The sequence below is a fragment of the Suricata suricatta genome, chromosome 13, assembly GCF_006229205.1.
Source record: "Suricata suricatta isolate VVHF042 chromosome 13, meerkat_22Aug2017_6uvM2_HiC, whole genome shotgun sequence".
In the NCBI taxonomy this organism is placed as follows: domain Eukaryota; kingdom Metazoa; phylum Chordata; class Mammalia; order Carnivora; family Herpestidae; genus Suricata; species Suricata suricatta.
The window spans coordinates 79632372-79659271 of record NC_043712.1 but is presented as its reverse complement, the minus strand read 5'-3'; the positions used below and the strand labels follow the sequence as shown (position 1 = coordinate 79659271).

At 46.8% G+C, this 26900-nt stretch overlaps 1 pseudogene; it reads right to left on the bottom strand.

The window, feature by feature from the left end:
* Nucleotides 1-484: 484 nt before the first annotated feature.
* Nucleotides 485-26900, bottom strand: part of LOC115275965 — a 37840-nt pseudogene continuing 11424 nt past the window's right edge.

Below are 26900 nucleotides of genomic sequence, written 5' to 3'. Positions count from 1 at the left end.
CGGGATGCCTCCCTCCGGTCCCAACCTGGCAAACGAGGGATTTGCGGGGTGTGGCGGGGCGCTGGCGCCCTGGATCGGCGTGCGGGCGGAGGTGGGGGGCAGCGAGAGTACATGCGAGTTGATTCCCCCTCCCCCCGGACTCCCTGTGGATTTGGTGTGTACTTTCTTGGGCACTGATAGTTTTCTCTCTGGGCATGCTTAGCGGATTTTTGCCTCCCCGTCCTCGCGGAGGACGAAAGCACATCATAGGATTTCTCTTGCGGGACTGTCTGGACGTAGGTTCGAGTACTCTGGCAGCTACAGGTGCTTGGGGGAGGGGGGGTCACCGTCGTTTTCCTGCCTGGCCTGGCGCCTTCCACACCTAGGGATGGGGACTGTTTCACTTCCTGTTGAGCCTCTCTCAGCTCTGAGTTTCTGTTGGCGCAGCCCGTGATTGCAGTCTGTGTAGGGGGCGGGAGCTGGTGCCTGGAAGCCGAGGGAGGCGCTAGTTAGTTGCAAGCAGGTGGGGACTGCCGATGGAGTCCCGGTCGTGCCCCAGCTGCAGGGCTTGCAAATCCCGCACCGCCGAGAGCTTGACTGCACTGTCCCGGAGGTGCCCGCGGGCCAGAGCTGCCCGAAGACCCGAGATCTGTGCGTCCCCAGCGCCGAAGACCCGAGATCTGTGCGTGTCCAGCGCCGCAGAGCCCTCGAGGGTTCCCCCGCCCGTCACTTTAACCTGCTGGGCGTTGTCCCTTTTCAAGGCCGCGGGGCTCATAGTTCTATAGGGAACGCCGTCGAAGCGGAGTTGGAGATCTTTATGTTGGATAAAGGCCACCGAATTCCAGGCATTCTTAGAGCTTGAGAGGGTGTTTTTAAGTTTTGAAGGCTGTGCGAAGGCTTTCTGTGTAACTGGCCTCTGTCAACTGCCCTCATCGTGGATGGCAGATTCCTAGTCCCCGAGGTGGGTGGGTGCCCCCGGGAAGCGCTCTCCGTCAGGCTTCGCGTCCACGATTCCCAACGCCGTTTTACAGATGGCGGGGTGGGGGGTGGGTAGAGAGTTTCCGTCCTTTATCAATTCATTTGCAAGGTGCGGTCAACCCTCCTCGTGTCTTGGTGAGGAGACCAGGGTTCCAGATGACAGACGGATAGGGCGGTAGTGTTTTTTTACTGGGAAGTGCCCTTGGGCCTTGCTGGGTGAAGTGAGGTTCAGGGCAGCAGCTGCGTCACCTGGAGGCCTGTTAAAAGTGGACCCAGACCTGCTGATTCAAGATGCCCAGGGGATCGTTTCCATAATAATATTTGAGAAGCACCGGCCACGGGTATCATGGGGTGAAGTATTCTGTCCAGTGTGAGGAAGTGAATTACAATTCACTTCCACAAGTTTTCATCAAGTCCTATGTTTGAACCTTCATTTCACCAAACCAGGACCAACATAATTAAGCTGCATGGGGGGCACAGCCCCTCCTCCAACCTTAGAGTCTCGCTCCTCGGGGAGATCTGGATGGGTGGTCAGCATACTAGGCTGTGAATTTTTTGTTTCTGGATGCTTTCATTCTTTGATTGTTATTATTATGGTAAAATATGCATAACACAAATTCACCATTTTACCTGTTTTTCACATGTACAATTCAGCTGCATTAAGTACGCTGACACTGTTGGTGCAACCATCATTATTCTCCGTTTCCAGAACCCTTTCAGGGTCCCAGACAGAAACCCTACCCATTAAACAATACTCCCTTCTCCCCTTTCCCCAGCCCCTGAACTTCTGGATACTTTAAATGATATGTTTTGTAGGGTAGAGAAGGGGTTGAATAGGAATGTAAAGTTAAATCATGTCTGCAAAGTGTGTATAAACATTTAGAGATTCCTGAGTCACCGTCCTGGTAGACATGGCGCTACTATCACTCCGGGTTATTATTATTACTATTTTCATTAAAATTTAAAAAAAAAGAGAGAAATAGCTTAGGTGGTGTAGGAGCAGAGAGAGGGGGAGAAGCAGGCTCCAGGTTCTGAGCTGTCAGCACAGAGCCTGACACCAAGCTCGAACCCACAGGCCTTGAGATCATGACCTGAGCTAAAGGCAGATGCTTCACCGGCTGAGCCACCCACCCCTCGCTCTAGGTTTTTAGAGTGCATGTGCTTTCTTTTAACAGAGACAACCAGAAACCCATGGGGGTTTCCTTTTTGTTTGGGCTGCGAAGGAAGGAGCTACCCAGGGCTCCAGCTGCCCTGATTAGCTAGTACACATTAAACACTAGATGCCTGGTGACATTTATCTCCATGCTTCTGTTAACTGCCTATTTTAGGTATCCTGTTTATATTAGGTTTATTATTTTTATTTTAACAGTGACTCAAACTCATTTGTGAAAGTAGTTGGAATAAACCTTAAGGAAAAAGTTGTTGCTTGGGAAATAGGGGAAGAGGTCACAGCAAATAATAATTTTCCCGAATACCCCAAACTATGTGTTTTGTCTCTGCTTTCATGTTAAATGAGTCATCTGGTCCCATAACATTATTTCTAGTTGTAAAAATGTTTGTATAATTTAGAAAAGCTGTGTAATAGTGGAAGTCATTTGCTTGTATCTGTGTAAGATTGTCCAGCTTGTGATTTGAGGGCTCGCTTTTTTCCTAAGACACTTGACTTTTCCTGTGTTATGACTTTTATCGGAATGAGGCTATGGACTTGTAGGAAGGAACTTACAGCTTCCTTTGACTGAAAAATCCCTTTGAAATGACGAATGAAAGATAATTCAAATGTCTGTCTGTCTCTCTCTCAAATATAAGTAAGCATTAACATTAAAAAAATAAAAATGGGTAAGATTAGACAAACAATTCTCCTTCTTTAGGAGATCCTGATATTCACAGAAATTCAGACGTTTGTGAATTTCGTAAGGCAAAGAGAAGAGGTTTCCCTTCCTCCACTATGTTCTCTTCTGAAATAGCAATATAGTTCAGAGTTTTATTTGGTCAACAAAAGCTGTTTTGTAGTCTACACCTGAGGAAAAAATTCCTTAGAACAGTGAATTTTTTTTTTCAGTGATGCCAGGGGAATCATTTGGAGGAGTTTAGTAAGAATGGATGACGTTGGTTATCATTCTCCAGATCTGAAGATCCTGAGTGGAAGAACCCACTGGCCTCCATAGAGGGATCACAGTGCTGGACTCTCTGATTTAGAGGCCATGTCTATTGTGAATCGGGTATTTTCAGGTACACTCTCGTCAAATCTTCACAATCACCTTGCGAGAGGTATTTCTTTTTTCCCCCCTCATTTTACAAATGAGAAAACTGAGGCCAATGATCTTCCTACTCTAGACCGTGGTTCTTTTTGTCATTCTTCCATGTAGAATTGTCCCTACCTGTAAATTTCCCTACATCCCCAAGAAACCATATTCATTAATATCTCTTGCAACATCAGGTACTAGGTCCTCAGGCAGATACAAAGATGAGCCAAAGTGAGTAAGTTCCAAGAGAGCAAAGGATTTAAGAGGAAAGGGTTCTTTCCATGGTACCGCAAGACCTCTGGTGAGTGATGAGTTAGACTATGCTTGGCTTGAATGTAGCATTGTTGTCGCTGGTCTAGCTTCCAGAAAAATCAAGACATGGGCACTCTCCTTACTGAGATCGGTCAGTCATGCCATCTCTGCCTACTGGCCAGCCGGTATCTCTGTGGAACCCCGAGATACTACAGAGTATAGAAGAAAGGGTACAGGATGCAGGTGCAGGACTAACATCTGCCCCGAAGAGCCGATTGCGTGCACTAAACCTCATATCCTCGGAGTGTCCACATCCTGAAACATAAAATTAGGGGCCTGCGTATCTCCCTGTAAGATTATATAAAGGAAGCCAAAGAACCTTATTTGTATAAGCGCTCGTAAACTGTAAAATGAAAGCGGAAGCCTATCTCATTTTCATTTGGAGAAATTTTTAATGCAGAAAAGACAGAAGAAACTACATATTTGAGGTATCTAATACTTTTTAGTTAACTGAACCTCTTTGTAATTCTCTTTTCACTTCGGGTCATTAAAAATTTTATTTTATTGAGATCTAATTCACAGGCCATCCAGGCTGTACCATTCAGGTATTTATTTATTTCTTTATTTTTAAATGTTTATTTATGTTTGAGAGAGCGCAAGCAGGGGAGGGGCAGAGCAAGGGGGACGGAAGATCTGAAGCAGTGAGCTCTGTGCTGATAGGCTGACAACAGCAAGCCTGATGTGGGGATCAAACTCACTACCCCGAGATCATGACCTGAGCTGAAGTCGGATGCTCAACCGCCCAAGCCACCCGGCGCCCCACAATTCACCTGTTTAAATCAATGCATTGGTTTTGAGTATATTCACAGAGTTGTGCAACTATCAGCATAATCAAATTCAGGGCATTTTTATTGCCCTAAAAAGAATACCACCCCTCCGTGAACACTTTCCACCCCTTGGCTGGCACCTCACAGCCCCTTACGTCGCCCTCCCTAAGTAACCACCAATCTACTTTCTGTCTCCAGATTTGCTATTCAGGACATTTCATGTAAAGGAAATTACCCATTATGTGGTCCTGCGTGTTGATTGTCTTCTTTCATTTAGCCTAACGCTTTCAGGTTTATCTACAATGTAGCGCGTATCTGTGCTTTATTCATTTTATTGCCAATTAATGTTCCATTGTATGTGTATACCACGTTTTGCTTCTACATTCATCTCTTGATGGACATTTGGGTCGTTTCTACTTTTTGGCCATTAAGACTAATGCTGCTGAGAACATTCATACACATATGTTCTTATGGGGGCATATGTTTTCACTGCTTTTGGGTACATGCCTACAAGTGGAAAACATATAATAACTCTCTATTTAACATTTTCAGGAACTGCCAGACTCCTTTCCAAAGTGGCTGCAATGCTTTACGGTCCCCCCAGCAATGTAGGGGGGTTACAATTTTCCAACATCCTCAGGAGCGTTTATTGTCCTTTTTAAAATTTTAGCCATCCTTGTTGGTGTGAAGTGGTTTTGGTTCACTTTCTCTGATGGCTAATGATGTCGAACATCTTTTCACATGCATATTTCTTAGGCCATTTGTTCCTGACTTTTTTCTTTTATTCTTTTTAAAAGAAGAACTAGACAGAGAAAGGAAAATCAGTTTTGAATAGATTCTCTAGTTTCCATGGTTTATAACACTGAAAATGTAAATTGAGCCCTTTGCTCTTCTGAAATTAGTTTCAGTGTTGGTTCATCTTTTTATTTGCCATAGGTCCTCATGCGTGTAGAACCTGATGTTCCAAAGGATTTGAGTGAAGAGTTAATGAATACGTAGTTTCTTGGAGATGAAGGGAAGGAAGCAGGCAGGGGCTCATTATTCTACATGCCGCTTTAGTGCTCACTAAAAAATCACGCACCGCTCAAATGTTCGTAACACACCAAATGTGTGCACACGAAACACACCGAGAAAATCCATTGGTGCAGTGGTGAATATTTTAACTAAATAATGAATATTTAACTAAAGTATCATTTGATATTGTGTGGGTTAATATATGTCCAGCCTACTTATTAAAATACACAGTAATATGCTCTAAAGATCATATTAACACATTTTTATATAGCCAGTATAGCGTTTATGTTTTATTGGGGTGCTCTTCATTTCCATGTACCCCCACATGTAAGGCTCTTGCGTGAGTTTGTTCATTTCCTTCCTTCTTTCCCAAGCTGCGTGGCAATGCTTTTGTCTGTAGCCATGTGGACACTTCCCGTCTGCTGTACAGCCTCGTTTCTCATGAACGTTAAAAATCCCTGTTGCCTTTTGGAGGCCTGCCGTATGCAGCTTGCGTTGTGCTGTTTCGATCTTGTGTTGCTGGTAAATGCGGGCAGCATTAAGGGAAACGGAATTCGGCTGCATTTAGAAGCACTGGGGACTTGTCTGAGAGGGCAGGGGGCGAGCAGGTGGAAGTGTGTCGTGTAAGGATTCTCAGGCATTGCCCTGCGTCTGACTCACCCGGAGGGCTTGTTCAAACACGTGATCTCCAGCCCCTCTCCTGGAGGTTTTGTCTTTCGCTTCTGTAGGCCTGGGGTGGGGCTTACAGTCTCCTCTAAGGAGTAATCAGGCAATGCTGATGCTACCGGTCTGGCGACTGTGTTTTGAGAAGCCCTGGTCTGGAGGCCTTTGGAAGTGTCAGCCTGGAGCAAGAGTGAGGCGAGGGACAGACCTGGAGGTTAGCTGGGCACCACGTGCATCCAGGAGCTTGGTGGAGCCAGGGGAGGAGGCAGACACAAGTGCTGGGACCCAAAATGCAGGAATACAGAGCAGGAGGGGTGGCTGGAGGCAGAGAAGCCTCTGGGATCCCGAAGGAAGGGGCAGAAGGCTCTGAGGAGACCATGGCCAGTTGAGGCCCACAAACTCCGTGGAAACAGGGGAGTCAGGGCATGTCTTGGGTGTGGGTTGTGGAAGGGGGAGGGGCTGGGCTGTCGCTGGCTAGTGGGTGCTGTAGCTGTAGCTATGGGTGGGGGCAGTGGGGGGGCTGACCTTCCCATCCCTTTCAGGAAGTCCAGCATTCCCGGGTAGTGGGGTAGGCTGCTTGGGACCACAGGGTCACGTGTGAACTTTCCTCGTAAGGTCAGGAACCCCTTCAGTCCTGCGGGCCACAATCCTGGAGTCACCACAGACCACTCTCCATCTTCTCGCCTGTCACTGCTAATCATCATCAGCTGAGAACCTAGGCGAGCTTTGTCCTTAAGAAGCAAGAGTCCTCTGTGCAGGCAGTGACCTTGAAGTTCACTTTTCTTCCTTTTGTGTATTTGCTGCTCAGCTTAATAGCTTTAGTTTCTGTGCTACCACGTGTCTAGTCTCCTTAACATGACTGAGTATAAGCCGATTCAGAGAGTGGGTGCTGACAGTCCGTGTTATGAAGGTCAGGGTTGCTGCAGAAGAGAAATCCAAGAAGGGCAGTGGCCGTCTACTGCAGCTGGGTCTTCTGGAACTTCTGGAACGACCCTTCCTGCTGGTTTCATGCAGCTGAGACAAACATCCCTTCTTTTATTCTACCTTTTGTTTTCAAGAAATCTTCATGGTATCTGAGGATGTAGAGCATTTCTCTTGGGTTTTGGAAGAAGGCCAAAGCCTGCCCATGTTGTCATTTGGGGGCACCTGTTGTTAGCAGAGGAGAGGGTTTATTATCGGTGGCCGTGAGCTGGCTGCTCAGCTCTGCCTGGCACTTGCTGGTCGGCCAGGAGCCGAGTGAGCTCCTGTCTACTGTAGGCTCATCTGTCCGGCCCCCCATCCGGCTTAGCCAGTTGCACAGCTTTACATTCCTGCCTGGCCGCTGTGGGCTCCGGGTGTGGACAGGACTGGACAGGAGGTATTTCGCAACCCTGCTCCTGTGCAAGACAGTGTCTTGGCATCCCCAGGACCATCCGCAGCTTCAGTGATTTGTAAGAGGACTCACAGGACTTAGCACATAGTTGTCATCACTGTGATATTACAGTAATGGACACAAAGCACAATCGGCAAAGGGAAGAGGTGCACAGAGCAGAGTCGAGGACTTGCTACATCGTCACCCTCTGCGTAGTGCATGCCGGAAGTTCAGACTCCCAGAGGAAGGCTCATATTAGGATAACTTTACGTGGTTTATGCAGACAGTTCAGAGAGAGGAGCCACTCTTATGAGCCCTGGCAATGGTGGGAGACTTCCCCAGATCCAAGTTTCCAGACCCCAGCCAAGGGTCAACCTTGTAATCAGTCCTTTCAAAGGATGTTGACTCTTCTGTGCGTTGATGGGGAGGAGGATGGAAGGTGAGGATGGTGAGAGAAGCCCCTGCGGTCGGGGAAGGGGTCTGTCTGTCCGTCCGTGCAACTTCGGAGTTCGGGGCTGCAGGAGCTTGTCTCTGACCGAAGAGGGAGAGGGCAGAAGTGAAGTTGGGGTTTGCATTCAGATCTTGGTTTTGGGATGATAGTAACTGGGATTCCTTCACCACAGGGATGGGAAGGGGGTAGTACACATTGCAAAGGAATTCAAAGCCCTGTTCATTCATGTGCTCATTCCTTCTTTTCATTATAACTTTTTGGTTTAGGTTTTACTTATTTAATCTCTGTACCCAACATGGGGCTCCAACTCATGACCCTGAGATCAAGAGTCACATGCTTTTCTGATTGAGCCAGCCAGGCACCCTATAACTATTTTTTTTTTTAAGTAATCTACGCCCGGGATACCTGGTGGCTCAGTCGGTTAAGTGTCTGACTTTCGCTCAGGTCCTGATGTCATGATTTGTGGGTTTCACCCTGCGTTGGGCTCTGTGCTGACAGCTCAGAACCTGGAGCCTGCTTCGGATTCTGTGTCTCCCTCTCTTTCTGGCCCTGCCCCACTCGTACACTGGCTCTCTCTCTCAAAAATAAACATTGAAGAAAAACATTAAAAAAATAATAAAAAATTAAGAAAATCTCTACATCCAACATGGGATTCGAACTTTCAACTCCAAGATCAAGAGTTGCATGCTGCACTGACGGAGCCAGCCAGGAACACTCCCCCACTCTGCTCATCCGTTCTTTCTTTCTTTTCTTTTATCTTTATGTTTATTTCTTTTTGAGAGAGCACATGTGAGCAGGGGAGGGGCAGAGAGAGAGGGAGGAGAGTAAGTGAGCAGAGAGGGGCAGCGAGAGGCAAGGTTGGAAGTGGGCTCTGTGCTGACAGCAGAGACCCAATGCAGGAAGCTCGAGATCATGACCTGAGCCGAAGCCAATGCCCAACCGATTGAGCCACTCAGGTGCCCCTCATTCATACTTAACACATGCTCCTGATGCCTGTACCCTACCAGGCAGTGCCCTCAGAGCTAGGAGTACTATGGGGGGCACAGCAGAGGCTCTGTCCTCATGAGACTCACCTTCTAGAGGGAGACAAGTAAGTGGCAATTACATTTCATTATGCTGGTGACACACCAAGGGCCCAGGGTACCTACCCAGGCTTAGTGGGTGTGAGAAGGCATGAGTTTATCAGACCAACCTGGATAGAAATTGCATCTCCCCTACTTACTACCTGTGTGACCGTGGGCAGATGGCTTAGTCACTTGGTACCTGAGCATGATCACTTCTTAAGGTGGATGTGAACATCAAACAAGGTAATGCATGTAGAACGCTTATCCCTGTGGCTGGCTCGTGGGTATGGTGGCTACATGATGCGCTGGTGACATCTAGGCAGGGGGAAGCCTCCGTTAGCTGGAGGCATGGCCATCTGCCTTACCCCTGCTCTGCTTTGATGCCTGCCTCGCTCCAGCCCTGGGCTCAGAGGTGCTCGCTCTGCTTCCTGGCCTGAGAGCATTCTCTGCTGTTTTACTTTTCTGGTTCTTTTCCCTCTGCTCGAGATGCCTCAGATCCTTGTCAGCCTAAGGATATCTGTGCCTGTTATTAGAGTCCTAACCCAGGTACCTACCTTCTCCGTGAAGGTCTCCCCAGGCCAAGATGCTCAGACAGAACTGTCCCATCTGTCCATGGTCCCGCGGTCACTCACCTCCCTGTAACAGCATACGGTTATTTGTCACTCCATTAGACGGGGCGATTCTTGATGGCAGGGATGCATGGGTCTTGTCCTGGGTCCAGCGTCGATCAGTGTTCCGTCGGGGGTGGCTCCGTGGTTGTTCAGGGGGTGAATGAGTGAAGGAGTGTTGGCTTGGACCAGAACACTCAGGAGGAAATACACATAGTGTGAGAAAATAGGCCTCTGCCCTCAGAGCAGGGCTTCCAGTCTCTAGGGGAGGCAGATGATAAGCGGCAAATACAAATACGTAACCAGAGACTGAGCGTGACACAGGAGGACAGTCTGGCCCAGCTGCAGGGACAAGGGCAGCTGGAATAGGGAGACACAGAAGGTCTGCAGGTTGATGCCCGAGCAGTGTGCACGCACCGTCCGGAGCCTGGGTGGTGCTGGGGGCTGGCAGGACTGGCCAGGCAGCAGCCACTCCAGGAGAGCTAGCAGTCCTCCAGAAGGGACTAGAGAGGCAGATCAAAGGCGACCAGGGCCTCAGCCGCCGAAGGGCAGGGCCGAGAGGGATGGGAGTGGACGCTTGGGAAGCTGAAGAGGTCCACTCCAGAGCGCTGGACGTGGGTTGAGGAGCTCAGGGCTGATTGAGGGAGTAGCTCCCGTTGGGCTGAGAGATCCTGATCTCCAGATCCGGTCAGAGCTAGATCTGGGGCCCCAGTCCGTTCAGGCTTCTGTCACAGGATTCCACGGCCTGGGTGGCTCTGGCCGATGTTGGTTTTTCACAGCTGTGGAGGCTGCTAGTGGTGAGATCAGGGTGCCAGCAAGGCGAGGTTCTTGGTGAGGGCCCCCCTCCCGGCTTGCAGATGGCCGCCTTCTCTCTGTGCGCTCCCACGGCTTTTCCTAGGTACACATGCATGGAGAGAGCGAGCGAGAGAGAGAGAGAGAGAGAGAGAGAGAGAGAGAGAGAGAGATCTCACTGTCCATGGTCTGGTGAGGGCACCCACCCAGTCATGAGCCTCTCTAAACCTAATTTACCTCCTAAACACCCCAAGTCCAAATACCATCATGCTAGGGATTAGGGCTTCAATTTAAGAACTTTGGAGGCATGTTTTCAGGCCGGAGAACCAGTAACTATTTGCTGAGTAAATAATAATTGTGGCTAGTACTTAGACAGCAATTTTATGGTCCAGGCCCTACGAGTTTTGCTTACGTTCATAAAATTTAATTCTCACTGAACCTTAACAGGTAAGTGCTATTATTATCCCCCATTTACAGATGAGGAGACTGAGGCCCTGAAGAGTTTAAAAGACTCACCTAAGTCATTCAGCTAATTAAGTGTGAAGCTGGGATTCAAACACAGGCAGTCTGGTTCTAGAGAGCAGGGACTTTATACCTTGCCGCCTCTTAATTAGGAAGCAAAACCCAACGTCATTGGGTATCTGTCATATGCTGGTTCCTGAGCAAGAAGAGGCACTAGAGATACAAAGATGAATGGGACAGGGGGTGCCTGGGTGGCTTAGTTGGTTGAGCATCCAACTTTGGGTCAGTCATGATCTCACGGTTCGTGGGTTCGAGCCCCGCATTGGGCTCTGTGCTGACAGCTCAGAACCTGGAGCCTGCTTCAGATTCTGTGACTCCCTCTTTCTCTGCACCGCCCTCCTGCTCACGCTCTGTCTATCTGTCTCTTTCTCTCTCTCTCTCAAAAATAAATAAACACATTAAAAAATTAAAACAAAACCAAACCAAAGATGAATAAGGCATCGTACCTACCTTCTGGGTCATCATAGAATGCTCAGGGAGACAGACCTGTAAAAACATAAATTTTTTGAAGTCAATTCAAATGTGTTCAACCCAATAACGGACTTTCTGTCACCTTCCTATAGTACACAGAGCCATCAGCAGAGTTAAGTGTTTTCCTATTTCAAATGTGGCCGGGATCTGAAGTGTAGACAAAAAATCTGTTGTTTAGGGAAGAGTGGGCTGATTCATCAAATTAAAATTTACTATTTGTTTTTGTGTCTAATAAGAATCACTAAATGATGGTAACAGGTACCCTAAACTTTATAACACTGTCAAGATACAATTTGGAAAAAAAAAAACAGAACCACTTAGGTTAATACATTCTTTTTTTAAACAAAAATTTTGGATAATTTCAACATATGTTAGAGGGACATTTTAAACAAAATGACTTAGAAATCTCAAGGTGTTTATGACCCAGCAATAGCACTGCTGGGATTTACCCAAGGGACACAGAAGTGCTGATGTTTAAGGGCACATGTACCCCAATGTTCATAGAAGCACTTTCTTTTTTCTTTTTTTTAATTTATTTTTTGAGAGACAGAGAGAGACAGCGTGAGCAGGGGAGGTCAGAGAGAGAGGGAGACACAGAATCCAAAGCAGGCTCTGGGCTCTGAGATGTTAGCACAGAGCCTGGCACAGAGCTCGAACCCACAAACTGTGAGATCATGACCTGAGCTGAAGCTGGATGCTTAACCGACTGAGCCACCCAGGCGCCCCAATAGCAGCACTGTCAACAATAGCCAAATCATGGAAAGAGCCTAAATGTCCATCACATGATGAATGGATAAAGATGATGTGGTATATATATATATATATATACACAATGGAATACTACACGGCAATGAGAAAGAATGAAATCTGGCCATTTGTAGGAAAGTGGATGGACCTCGAGGGTGTCATGCTAAGCAAAATAAGACAGGCGGAGAAGGACAGATACCATATGTTTTTACTCATAGGCCTAACAGGAGAAACCTAACAGAGGGCCATGGGGAGGGGAAGTGGGGGAAAGAGTTGGGGAGAGGGAGGGAGGTAAATCATGAGAGACTCTTGAATACTGAAAACAAACTGAGGGCTGAAGAGGGAGGAGGAAAGGGGGAAGGGAGGTGATGGTCATGGAAGGGGGCACTTATGGGGAAGAGCACTGGGTGGTATATGGAAACCAACTTGGCAATAAACTATTAAAAAAAAAGAAATCTCAAGGTGTTTCAGGATCTTGAATATTAGGGCACATGGAAACTTAGTGAACCCAGGAGGTAACTCCCTTCTGTTTTCTGGATGAGGTGTCCTGGGGAAAACCCAGCCCTTGAAGGGGAGGATTGGGAGGACAGTGACCTTGGTGGGGAGCCAGCTTGGTGATGGGGAGGGTGGGACTTACTGAAGAAGGAAAGGAGGGAGAAGGGGATGTTTTATTTCCACAAACTCCACATTAGGATCCCCCGGAAAGAGCAGGTTGGTAAAGAGGAAGAAGAAGGAAGAGGAAAGTGAGCAGCCAGGAGCAGGGTCTCCGGATAGGGACTGGCACCCTCCTTTCTCAGTGGAAGCAGCACCCGGGATCCAGGGACCAGGCAGCAGATGCTCTGTCCCTATCATCAGATGCATGGGGATCCACTCTAGAAGGCTCTAGAACAGAGTAGTGACGGGTGAGACCTGGCCTGGAATGTTGACTCTGCCACTTGGGCGCCATGGGATCTAGGGCAGGTTTCTCAACTCTGACCTTAGTTTCTTCCTTGTCAAAAGGAGCTGATGGTATTCCCTCCTCCCTGAATCCATCCTTGTCTCAGGTCTGCGACCTCCCATCTTGAACCCCACAGGTTTTGTCCAGCCCTCCCCTACTCTCCACCAAGGATCACGAGCTCCTCTTTTCAAGGGACAGAATCTGGTTCTGAGAAGAAGGGGTCTTTCCAGCCTTTTGGGGTCTTTGAATCTCTTTCTGTAGAGCTCCAGCTCTTTGTGTTCTCCGCTCCTCTTGTCATTTGCTTCAGACCTTTCGTCGTCTGGCTCTGCCCCGACAGGTCATAACCTAACAAGCCCCGTTTCTTTTTCATTTCCTCTCCCAAGAGATTTGGACCACCTTCCGATTCAGGCTTGCTCAGTCTAGCTTCATTAAGATGCCCTGTCAAGTCTGCTCTGCTGTTCTTTCTCTTCTTCCACAATGTGGGGGTGGCTTGGTTTTTCTCCCCACCTTGGGCTGCGAGATAACAGCTCCAGCAGACCCTTGCTCTGACCCCCGACTCGGACAGCGTGCTGTGTGCACACCCCTGGCCTTGGTCAACTGCGCATAATGGTTTTAAGTGCGATTTAGCTTCTTGAACTCCTGTTCTTATGGATCCAGCTTCTGCTTCCAGAGACCAGCTCACTGTTTTAGGATTAGTCATTTGTGCCTCTTGAACATGGAGGATTTTTTGTCCTAGCCGGTTTGTTGTGAGGCCACTGCTGGACTGAATCACAGGCTGGACCTGTCCAGGCCATCACGTACTCTGGGGCTTTTGTCTTTTTCCATCACAGGGCAAAACTTCATGAGAGCTTTACATTTTTTTTTCACTGTAGGCAGCGTTCTCAGTTGAACTGCACCCCTAGCCCTCAAAATTCATATGTTGGAGTCCTAACACCTCGTATTTCAGGATGTAACCTTATTTGGAGATAGGGTCTTTAGAGAGGTGACCAAGTTAAAATGAAGGCCTTAGGGTGCACCCTAATCCAATATGACTGGTGTCCTTAGAAGAACATGAAGTTTGGACACAGACATGTACACGGGAAAATCAATGTAAAGACATAGGGAGAAGACAGTCATCCATAAGCTGAGGAGAGAGCCTCACAGTCCTCAGAAGGAACCAGGCCTGGGGCGCCTGGGTGGCTCAGTCGGTAGAGCATCCGACTAACAAATCAGCTCAGGTCATGATCTCATGGCTCGTGGGTTCAAGCCCTATATCTGGCTCTCTATTGTCAGCGCGGATCCTGCTTTGGATCCTCTGTCCTCCTCTCTCTCTGCCTCTCCCCTGCTCACGCTCTCTCTGTCTCAAAAATAATAAATACTTTTTAAAATGTTTTATTTAATTTTGAGAGAGAGACAGAGACAGAGTATGAACCGGGAAGGGGCAGACAGAGAGAGAGACACACAGAATCCGAGGCAGGCTCCAGGCTCTGAGCTGTCAGAACAGAGTCCAATGCGGGGCTCGAACTAGTGAACCACCAGACCACGACTGGAGCTGAAGCCAGATGCTTAACCGACTAAGCCATGCAGGTGCCCCACTTTTTTTTTTTTTTTTTTTTTAGAAGGAGCTAACCAGCCAACCCTATGAACACCTTGGTCTTGGACATCTAGCCTCCAGAACTAGGAGATAATACTTGTAAGGTTTCTGTTGGGTAAGCCCTGTGGTGTGTAGTACTTGGTCATGGGAGCCCTAGCAAACTAATACAGGAAGAGTAAGAAATTCTGCCTGAAGCCAAGAGAACTAACAGCTAACACAGCGGCCATCTGGGCACACTCCACCTCCTCCCACCGGTATCCCGGGAGAGCGAGCCCGGGACCCACATTATTAGGTTCACACCCCGCAGCCTCTCCTGGGCTCACCGGGATTAGAGCTTCTGGGCTGGACAAAACCCCTCGGTGGGGCCCCACTCTGAGGCTCTCTGTCTAGTTCAGCCACAGCCCTGACCACTGGGCAGCGCTCTGCCTGGAACCCCACCTATGTCTGACAAGCAGGCAGACCGTCCCGGGAGAGAGCCAGGGGCAGGTGCGGGTCAGTGCGGAGGTCAACCCTCCTCAACTGCCATGATTCCTTCTTCTTTTACTTAATCCCCTTCCGTGGCCCAGAGGACCCACCCTATCCACTGTACTTGCTTAAACACATCGTTTAAACTGACTGTGGTTCCAGAATGACTAGATTGAAGCAGAAAGCATTTGAGATTGGAAGAAAGAGCATTTATCCCCGGTCTGGTGGTGGGTTCAACCAAAGAGAGCTTTTTGGAAGAAATGAAGCTGCAACTAGTTAGCAAGGAAAAGAGGATAACACACATGCACACGGCGTATACTGTAGGCTGCACGTTCCGTGTGCTAAAGGCTTGACATCTAATGACTGACTTCATTTTTAAAACCACCCTATGAGGTCAGTGCTATTATTAACCCCATTTACAGATGAAAAAACTGAGGCAATGAGACATTAAATGACTTGACCAAGATCAGAGCTAATTAGAGGTGGGGCTGAACTTCAGTCCTGGGTGGTGTGGCTCCCCAGTTCATGCTAGGGAGTGGAGGGGTGTGTCCGGAGGGGGACCGTGGGACTGTGTGAACTCCTCCTCCCAGCTGCTGGCGGTGCATCTCAACACGTCAGAGCTGGCGCAGTCCCTGCCAAGTTCCAGGGACCCTGTCCCTTTCCTGAAGTTGCAGAGCAGAAGTGACTTAATATCCTCTTAACCCACCTAATGGCCAAGCCCTTCTTGACTGAAGTCAGCTCCTGCCAGGGTTCTAAATCATGTGCAACGTCTCCTCCTGCCTCGTCTGCTCCCAGGCAGGAGAAATGACAGGAGAAATGACAGGATTTGGCAACTCTAGGATCAGAGTAGAAACGTAACGAAGACAGTTTCTACCAAAAGCAACACATGAGGAGTGGAAAGTGTTTTATTTTTTCAGAATGAGGAATCCATATGTTATTATATATACACGTTCTTTGGGAGCAACCGTTGATTAAATGATTTTAATGTTTGGCTTTTAATTATTAAGTAGCAGAGGTTAAAAATCCAGAAACTAATGTAAGGGGAACTTCCCTAGTTGGTGGGTCCCACCCGAGCTGGACCCCAAGACCCTGTGTTCTGTTTTTCAGGATTTCCATCACTCATTCCGGTCCCTGGGTTCTTGTTACCCTTCAGCCAGCCTGGTTTTTAGCCCCTGTTTGTTTGGTTCCCTCCCTGCCCCCCAAAACCACTCAGCCCTGGGCTTTTCTGGTTCTTTTACTGTGTGTTGAAGGAAGTTGTAGCCACATGGGTGGGTCACGCCGTTGTAGCTGCCGGAGAAGTTTGTAAGTGCACCTTGTTCTTGCCGGTAGAGAAATGAGGTTAGAGGAAGGTTTCTTTTTTTTTTTTTTTTTTGAGAGACAGCATGAACAGGGGAGGGTCAGAGAGAGAGGGAGACACAGAATCCGAAGTAGGCTCCAGGCTCTGAGCACAAAGCCCGACGCGGGGCTCGAACCCACGAACCGTGAGATCATGACCTGAGCCGAAGCCGGAAGCTGGACGCTTAACCGACTGAGCCACCCAGGCGCTCCTAGAGGAAGGTTTCTTGAAGAGGTCTTTGAGGGTGGAAAACGGACAGATGTCCGGGGTGAAAGGGAAGGAAGAAGGCACGAGATGATAGGCATCGAATGCACCCATGTCGTGGCTGCATTCCCATTTTACAGAGGATGAGACAGGTTCAGAAGGGTCAGGTGAGGTGTCAGGGATCTCCTGGCGTTAAACAGGAGGGACTCTGATCGAGCCTTCCTGCTGAAACGCAGCTCTCTGGGGCTGGTGTGAGCAGGTACCTCGGGACCGTGAAGACAGCTTCCGGGTCTCATGCCCGGAGAACCAGGACGGGGATGCAAGAAATAGAAAAAGGCAAGAGGTGGCCACGGGCCGGGCAGGGAGCTATTTCAGATGTTGGTTCGGGTGGCGGACAGGATGGGAAGGACAGATCGGGTGGCATCCAGTCGAAGGTGCTGGTTTAAATAAACCCCGTAGTGAGTGTATTCCGAAGAGACTGTGAAGAGGGCAGGCTGGTTCGGGCAGAGGTGGGCGAATCCAGAGGGACGACAGCTAACAGCTAATTTTGAACTCTTTGGGAATTTTGCATCATGTGGCTTGTTTTTCTTACAGTGCTCTGGTAGGTCACTGAGGAGCAAATATGTAAATACGATGAGACATGAAGGTATTCAGGGCAGAAAATATAATGACTTGCATGAAGTCATATGGTTTATTTGCGGTAAAGCTTAGAAAAAAAAAAGAAAAGAAAAGTAGCTGTTTCCTCGACTCTTCTCCTGTGAGGGAAAGCTTTTTCCGGCTCCCGAAGAGCAGACCACACCCTGTGAAACAGCCCGTTGGGGCGTCAGTTCATTTCCATTTTTATACTTCTAAAGCACAAGAACAGTTAAAACCCGGGGAAGAAAGGTTCCGTTCCGCTCTTTTTTCTCCAGCAGAAATAAAGTAGAAATAGTCGGTTCAAAGTAAAACAGCTTCCAGCGGGTAACAAGTTCAATTTGTGTATTTTTATGTTCAACGTTAAGCATTTAGATTCAAGTATCCTGACTTAAAAGCTCTTTTTGGATCATGTAGATGTAGACTTAGTCACTTTTTAAATAGATCAGTGATTTTGAATCAGATAGCTGTGGTTGTAAAGAATTTCTAGAACTCTAAATAAATTACCTAAATACATATTTCTAAAGAATTTCTAGATTTATAAAGAAAATGATATGAGTACACATCTGGATGCGGTATTTTGGCTAGATTTGTGCTTTTTGTGTTATTGTCCATTATGAAGGTGTTCACACAAAGATGACAATTTTTTAAATGGATGAGTAAGTAAACGATAAAACTGAACAATCTCATTTATGGAAGGAAAGCAAATTCTTTTTAATTATATGCTAAGGTAGAATTCTTTTCCTCACCAAAGACCCAATTTTAGTTTTGCATGAGGTCATCAAAGGTAACAATCACTTCGTAAGGGTTGTTAGGCTAAACGCATAAAAAATTCCTGCAGAAAACGAAGCTTTAAATAAAACATGCCATTCATGAAGTTTCGGGTCACTTTCACCCAAGTAAAACAGCTTCCAGTGGGTAGCAAGTTCTACTTGATTTTTTGTCGCTGTTGTTAAGCTCAGGCTTTGTTTCTTACTTTGAGAGAGGGCTGCCTAGCAATTTTTATCACGCGTCATTAGAAATACAATTTGTCAGAACAAAGACTGTTGTGTAAGTATAATTACATCTTCCTGTATGGTTAAATGAGGGCTGTATTGTAGCCTTTCTCAGCCGCGGCAGCTGGAGCAAACCATAAAAGAATTCCTGTGACTAACTGGTACTGATTGTTTACAGAACCACCAGTGGGAGGTTCTGTCCATATTCATGGACACTATGGAAATGAAATACGCCGAGACTGAGTGGTTTATCCCTTGTCACCACTGTGCCGTGGTCAGATTACCTGAATTGCGTAACCAGGCCAAGTGAGATGGGAGGCCTTAGTGTCTTGTAGTTGATACGGAAAGGTAACTCTGCATTCATCTGTTTGGGCCTTTCATCTTGTAAAAGGGAAACTGAGGCCTAAGGAGCAGTTGAAGGGTTGTATAAGTCAATGACCTTGAAATTTTTTTTGCTCATGCACCTCTATCACATTAAAAAATTGTTTTTAAACTTTTATTTGTTTCTGAGAGACAGAGAGAGATAGAGCATGAATGGGGGAGGAGCAGAGAGAGGGAGACACAGAATCGGAAGCAGGCTCCAGGTTCTGAGCTGTCAGCACAGAGCCCAACTTGGGGCTCGAACCCATGAACTGAGATCATGACCTGAGCAGAAGTCAGATGCTTAACTGACTGAGCCACCCAGCTGCCCCTCACCTCTATCATACTTTTAAGGACACCCCACAATTATATGAGTACACAGTAATTTATAAATGGCATATTTTAAATTGATTTAAAATACGTTAGTTCTTAGGGCACCTTGGTGGCTCAGTGGGTTAAGGGACTGACTCTCGATTTTGGCTCTGGTCATGATCTCATGGTTTGTGAGAATGAGCCCTGTGTGAGCCAGGCTCCCCGCTGACAGTGCAGAGCCTGCTTGGGATTCTCTCTTTCCCTCTCTCACTGTTCCTCCTGCTCTCTCTCTCTCAAGAATAAATAAATAAACTTAAAAAAAATGATAGTTCTCAAAGTATTATGACAATTAAAAAAAATATACACTCAAACTAAATTTAAAAAAATTTTTTTAATGTTTTTTAAAATTTATTTTTGAGAGAGAGAGAGAGAGAGAGAGACAGCATGAGCAGGGGAGGGTCAGAGAGAGAGGGAGACACAGAATCCAAAGACAGGCTCCAAGCTCTGGGCTGTCAGCACAGAGTCTGACGCAGGGCTCGAACCCACAAACCACAAGTTCATGATCTGAGCTGAGGCTGAACGTTCAACCAACTGAGCCACCCAGGTGCCCCTCAAACTAAATTTTTAATGGATAAAAGAAAAAAGGAAATAGACGGTTTAATATTTTCTTTCCACACTGCAAAGATTTTTTTTGTAGGTTTATTTATTTATTTTTGAGAGAGAGAGAGAGAGAGTGGGGGAGAGGCAGAGAAAGAGGGAGAGACAGAATCCCAAGCAAGCTTTGTGCTGTCAGTGTAGAGCCCAATGAGGGGCTTGAACTCATGAACCATGAGATCATGACGTAAGCCTAAACCACGAGTCGGATGCTTAACCAGTTGAGCCACCCAGGCACCTCTCCACCCCAAAGAGACCACTGATTTAGGTCATTCAGGTTAAAAAACAAAAAAACAAAGACAAAAAAATTTGCTGTTGAGGAAAGAGAGATAATCTGTGGAGGAAAGATTCAAGATTGGGGGCAGCGGGTAGAGTTTGGGACACTTACTCACTGTGGATATCTAGGTTAATCGGGATTAGCACATTAGCCTCCTTCTGTTTTACTTCCCTTTTGTATATGAGTTTGTTTAGACAAGGAATGGCCCAACTACTAGAGCATATTCACTGGGAAAACGTAGCTTGAAGAAGTCAGGGAGGTGGTGGCCACGCCAGAACTTCTTCAGAGCGACAGAGATGCAACTAGAACTACATTTCACAAAAGTCAGCTTGTTAGCTTGGATAGAGTGTAACTGGCATCTCCCGGATGACAGTGGCCTTGCACGTGGCTGGGTCCGGAAGCTCGTGTGATCTCATCACATCTCTGTTAGTACGGCTCTTCCTAACTGCTCCTGATGAGCCCTCCTATGTGGGGGCAACATGAGCGCCCACAGCCCCGGGGTCCCGTCTCCCCTGGTCAGCAACTCCAACAGGAAGGGGCATTTCTCTCCAGATGTCTTATTTTCATCCCGGGGAGGACTTGTCTGTGCATACTGTGTGACTCGTTAGGTGGGCTGCTGTTACAGTCAGCCCACCTTTAACCCGTGGAAAGAGGACTAGAAAGGCCCTTCCAGCTGAGGGGACACATTTACAACCATAAGGACGGGATGGAGTCGGACCACATCCAGACAATATACGGTCTTGCTGTGGGAGCTCGCCTGTGTGGCGTTATCGAGGTGTCTAAGAAGACATTAAAAAACAACAACAACCCAAACAGAACTGTTTCTCTATTAACTACTCTTTGCTGTTGACTCAAGCGAAGAGTTTATAGCACCTGGAAATGTGTGCTAGAGAATGACTACGGGAACTCCGCGCTTGTCAAAGCACAGCCTTTTGGATGGCGGTATTTGTAGAAGGAGCAAATCAGCTTCTGATTTTAGTTCGTCCAGAGGCATGCAGGCTTTTTGGACCAATTATTTCCAGACCTTGAGATAAATCACCTCCTGTGCCATTAGTACCGGAAGGATTAGTGGCCTCAAAGATTTCTGTGCGGATTAATTGGGGAGTGTGCGTTAGATTGCTGTGTTTAGAACCGCGGTCGTCCTGCAAGTCGTTTTCGCTAGTGCTTTATTCAGAATTCTTGAGCCTTATATAATGCCGATGCTGCAGGGAAATCCGAACGAGCCTTTTCTTTTTTGTACTTATTTGTGGCTTGGCCTCAGCCTTGCCACCACCCTCGCCCGGCACTACAGAGTTGGATAGCTCGAGCTAGGGGTCCACAGAACATGCACCAGTGTAGGGGCTTCAGGTAGCACCAAGATGACTTCATTTGCTTCAGCTGAATGGTGCCCGAAACTTCCATGACCTTGTACTGGGACGAGATGAGGTACAAGAAGTACATGGCTATTCTGGAAGCCGCGCTTGGTATCACCCCGCTTAACAAAAGGGAACTCCTCCCTGAGAGCAGGCGACACGTGAACCTCTGGCAGCACCCCGGGTAAGCAGAGGAGAGAAAATGCTTTGTGTGTGTTTGGGGGGCGCCTAGGGGAGAAGGGGTCATCCCTGTCCTGAGGGTCACAGACGGTGAATTTGTCACGGAGAACCTGTTTCTTTCTGGCAGACAGGGCCTTGCCAGCCTGAATTAAAATAGTAATAAAATTCTTGGTAATAATAAGTTTCAGAAAAATCCTAGCCTAACAGCCAAGAAGATGAAATCATGGGTGTTTTTACATTCAGATATTTTAGTCTTCTGATTTTGACATTTTTAAAAATATGGTCTGTACGTGTGGCAGTTCTTAAAGATGAAGTAAATGTGCCTTATTTTTTCCCCCTACAACACAAGTATTTTGCTGACTAAAATGTACCTGTGCAATGTTTTGGGTAAATACTTTATATTTTACTTTACATCTCTTTCTAACGCCCCACTGATTTTCCATGCTGAAGAAGGATTTAGATGTTCTTTTTTGAATAATTAGAGGCCTCAATTCCTGCTTTCTTCTCTAGAGTCTCTTTTTAAAAAATGTCCTTTAGACATTGGAGAGAAATGTAATTTAAGGTGTCTGTCTGGAAGGTACTGTTTGTAGGGACTGAACTGAATTTTTAAACTGCATGAACCACACACATTGGCATTTACTTAAGGGTCAACTTGAGGTATTTGTGGAGCTAATGATATTTCTTTCTTTGTTAAAAGTGGAAAGTCACTAGCTTAATAAAAAGTTTTTAGTTTTAATTTATGTATTTGTTGTTTGAGAGAGAGAAAGAGAACAGGCAGTGGAGGGGCAGAGAGAGAAGAAGAGAGAGAATCCCAAGCAGGCTCCACACTGTCAGTGTAGGGCTCGAACTCACGAACTGTGAGACCATGACCTGGGCTTAACCAGTTGAGCCACACAGGTGTCCCACCCCTAGCTTTTTTTTTTTTTTTTAATACATTTATTTATTTTTGAAAGACAGAGAGAGACAGAGCACAAGTGGGGGAGGGGCAGAGATAGCCTGAGACAGAATCTGAAGCAGGTTCCACGCTCTGGGCTGTCAGCACAGAGCTGAACGCAGGGCTCATATTCACAAACCGTGAGATCATGACCTGAGCCAAAGTCAGATGCTCAACAGACTGAGCCACCCAGGCGTCCCAATCCCTCGCTTATTTTTATCAAAAAACCAATATTCATTCATTAGGGAAGATTTAGAAAATATAGGGAAAAAAGGAGCAAAATCATCCATAGTCTCATCTCACCAGGACAATTACTATAATCATTTAGGTCAGTAGTTTTCAATGGAGGGAAAGGGGAGGTGGGACATTGGCAATGTTTGGGCACAATTTTGGCTGTTACCACCTAGGGGGTTGCTTCTGGTATCCAGTGGATGGAAGCCAGGAATGCTATCCAACATCCTAAAATGAACAGGATAGCTCCCCTTCCCCCCAAAATGAATTATCCAGCCCCATGTGGTGCCTGGGCGTCTCTGTTGGTTGAGAATCTGACTTCAGCTCAGGTCATGATCTCAAGGTTCATGAGTTCGAGCCCCACGTCAAGCTCTTTGCTGTCAGCATGGAGTCTGCTTCGGATCCTCTGTGTTCCTCTGTCTCTGCTCCTACCCGACTCATGCTCTATTAAAAATACATAAGCATTAAAAAAAAAACCCCTTAAAAACAAAAAAGAATTCTCAAGCCCCAAATGTTAGTAGTGTTGCCATTGAGATACTTGATTTAGGTAGATTTTCTTCCAATATGTAAAAGGTAGTTTTTATTAGAAATACATTAGATATTTAAGAAATGTAAGGGATGCTTCAGAATGGAATCCTGAGGCATCATCATCATCATAATTAATGACTTCACAGTCGTCCCAAGAAGGGAAGGAAGTGTACATACGTGTCAAGAGGGCAAGGGGTATATAGTGACTCTGGGAGAGTCCATGTGGGTTGTTCAGTGAGGCCCGTGAAGACAGGCTGTCACGACCAAACTGTGCCTCTCCAAGTAGCCCCTGGAGGTTGGGCTTCCTGGGGTGGGACCTTTGTCCCAGAATGGCAGAAGCTTAGAGCTGGGAGGACGCCTTGTCGGGGATGGCAGACGGGTCTCCGATGGCATGACGAAGCCAGTTAATGTGTGGGCTGCTCCTGGTGTCAGGCTGGGGAGGCCCCCAGCTCACGTCTGGGTTCAGCAGAGAAGGGGTATTGTGACAGACGAGAGATCCTAGTTCTGCACAGAACAATACAGGAAATTGGAGAGGTGCACCGTGTGGTCTGTGTCATCATCAATCCTTAATTCTAATTTTGTCTTTGGTTTTTACGAGTGAGTCATCAGGACCTAGGGCTGGGCCCTCAGACAGCAGCTGGATGTTCTGAGTTTCTGGCTCAGGATTATTCATGAAGGGATTTTCCCCAAACAAACCCATGCGATTCAGATGTGTAAATTGATTGCCACATTATTCATTTCTTTTTTGGAGATAACCTTTTGTAGCCATTAGAATGACTAAGTGCCCTAAGTACGTCTCATTTCCCTAAGTCAAGCCAAACAGAAGTCAAACTATAAGCTCGAAATGATTCTTATTTTGTTTTTAACATTTATTTATTTATTTATTTATTTTGAGAAAGAGAGACAGAACATGAGTTGCGGAGGGGCAGAGAGAGAGAGGGAGAAACAATCCAAAGCAGGCTCCAGACTCTGAACCGTCAGCACAGAGCCCTGTGTGGGGCTTAAACTCACAAACTGTGAGATCATGACCTGAGCTGAAGTTGGAGGCTTAACCGACTAAGCCACCCAGGCGCCCCCAAATGATTCTCAATAATGGAAGTTGGATGCTCTCTTTCCCTTCTCTCTCTCCCTCCCTCTTTCTCTCTCTTTTTTAAGAGAACATCCTTTTAAGCCTGATGAAATGGGACTGCATCACCGGACAATGAGATCGTGCTTCTATCTGTAGTGCTTTGAGCTCTTCAAATACACACGACTAAACATTGTTTTGCTGGTTCTCATTCTTTTGTTTGCAGACTTTTTCACCGAACACAATCTTCCTGTGGACATCTTCATATCCCTCGCTAAGTAGTAACTGTCTTTTCTGGATATCCTAGGGGGTGTTATCTCTGACTGATGAATTTCACCAATCAGTTCTAAATCTTTCAGGGTCGCTTTGACATCTCATTGTTCACATTTGTAATGTACATATGAATCGCCGTTAAAATGCAGATTCTAGTTCTGCAGGTGTGAGGGGCTCCGAGAGTCTCTGCATTTTAATAGGCTTCCAGGTGCCGCCTTCAGCCCAGGTGAGGTGGCTCAGGTGGCGCTGCTGGTTCAGCCCAGGAAGCACACTTTGAGGAGCAAACGCCTAGCTTGCTTGCTTCCCTCTTGACCTCAAACTTTCCTGATCTTCCTGAGGGCTTGCCGTCCCAATGCCTCCCTGCTCTCTGCTGTTGTCAGAGAGAGACAGCAGGTGACTGGCTCTGCTTCTAGGGAGGGAAATCTGCCCACGAGCATCCTGACTGGCGATCCCCGTTGGGCTGGTTGACTAAACAGTGAGGCTGGTTTTTTTTTTCCCCAAGAATTCAGGCCCTTTCATTCTTTTTAAGAAATATTACAGTTGCTGCGGCATGTAATACTGCATAGTATTCAAGAACAGCTGCTTTTGCGTTTTAAAACATAATTGGAAGTCAGGTCATGATTCAGTTTTCAAGACCTCAAGGAATTCATTCACGCCAACGCCCTCCGCCTTTGAGTACTTGTCTTGCTGTCTGCAAATAGGGCTGTGCCTGGGCTTCTCTCTGCAAACTGTAGTCACATGACGGGCCAGGACAACCAGCTGACTGAGGGTTGCAAGTTCACGGAGGCGCAGGTCAGATTACTTCCACTCGTGCACGTTCACCCCAATGCCTGGCACACATAGGTGCTTAGCACATATTTGCCGGTACTTAACTTGGTTTCGGTATAGCCACAAATAGAGGGAAAAAAATGGTTAGGGGGCACCTGTGTGGCTCAGTAGGTTGAGTGTCTGACTTCTGATTGCAGCTCAGTCATGGTCTCAGGGTTCCGGGGATCTAGCCTTGTGTCAGGCTTTGCAGAGTCTGGTTAGGTTTCTCTCTCACTGCCCCTCCCCTGCTCGTGCTTGTGTTCTCTCTCTCTCTTTCAAAATAAATTTTTAAAACTGTTTAAAGGGATTGACATTCAAACACAGAAAAAGTACTGAGCCACCTATGGTTTTTCTTTGAAAATGTATCCGGTTTTTCAGTGCTAACTCATGTTACCTGACATTAATTTTACATATCTGCCGATACTATTGGAAACTAAGAATATAATTTACTTCTTTCTCAAGCTACTTCTAGATTTAAAAGTAGCCCTCGTCAATGTAGTGTATGTTAGAAATAGTTGATTGTTATTGGTGATTTCCTATACATGTCAAAAAGCTGGGGAATATTATTAAAAAAAAGTTAAAACCAAGATGTTTTAGAAATGCAAAGAGCCTGAACACAGTGAAAAAGCAAACTGTTTCAATAAAAGAAACAAGCATTTTTTGGAGCTGATACCTGTAAGAAAGATTTCATACTAAGGCCAAAAGCATAACCAAGCCCATCTTGATTTGCTGGCCACTTATTTATCTTTGGAAGTAATAATAGAAACCAGGCACGGGCTGGGCTGTAATCCTGTGGCTCGCTTTGTAGGCTGTCCAGATGGTCTTGCTTTAGCCAGTGCCTGCATTTCCTGCTGATCCTTGGAGGAGAGGGGAAATGCGTCCCCTGCCTGTACAAATAAAATCGACACTATCTTTTATTTCTATTTCATGGTGTGGGGAGTGTTTTGCACAGACACCACAATATCACTTGGTCTAGCAAACAGAAGAGTAGGTCCAGAACTCTCGAGAAGCCACGTTCTTCCTCCCACTGGACGTGACTGCCCGTGTGAAGCTGCCCCGCCCAGAAGTGAGCTTGCCTCCTCATGTGGTTTGAAAGGCAGATGCAGGATTTTTTTGGGTAAAGTTTATTTATTTATGTTGCAAGAGAGAAAAAGAGAGAGCACGTGCATGTGTGGCGGAGGGGCAGGCAGGGAAGGGGAGGGAGAATCCCAAGCAGGCTCCATGCTGTCAGTGCAGAGCCCGATATGGGGCTTGCTGTGAGATCATGACCTGAGCTGAAATCAGGAGTTGAAAGCTTAACCGACTGAGCCACTCAGATGTCCCCATATGCAGGATTAATAAAAATGTCCAGAAGGGAGGTTTCTTGGATTTTCTTAGAATGAGGGGTTAAAAAAAAAGGTATCTGCCATCTTTTTTTTTTTAATAGGTACATTTTAAAAAAGTGTTTTTTTTGGGGGGGTGCCTGGGTTGCTCAGTCGGTTAAGGTCCGGCTTCAGCTCAGGTCATGATCTCACGGTTCGTGGGTTCGAGCCCCGCGTCGGGCTCTGTGCTGACAGCTAGCCCAGAGCCTGGAGCCTGCTTCAGATTCTGTACCTCCCTCTCCCTCTGACCCTCCCCTATTCCCACTGTCTCTGTCTTTCAAAAATAAATAAAGAACATAAAAAAAATTTAAAAAGTGGTTTTTTAAAAAATTTAAAAAAGTTTTTTTAATGTTTTTATTTATTTTTGAGAGAGTCAATGTGAGCAGGGGAGGGCCAGAGATAGAGGGAGACACAGAATCTGAAGACAGGCTCCAGGCTCTAAGCTATCTGTCAGCACAGA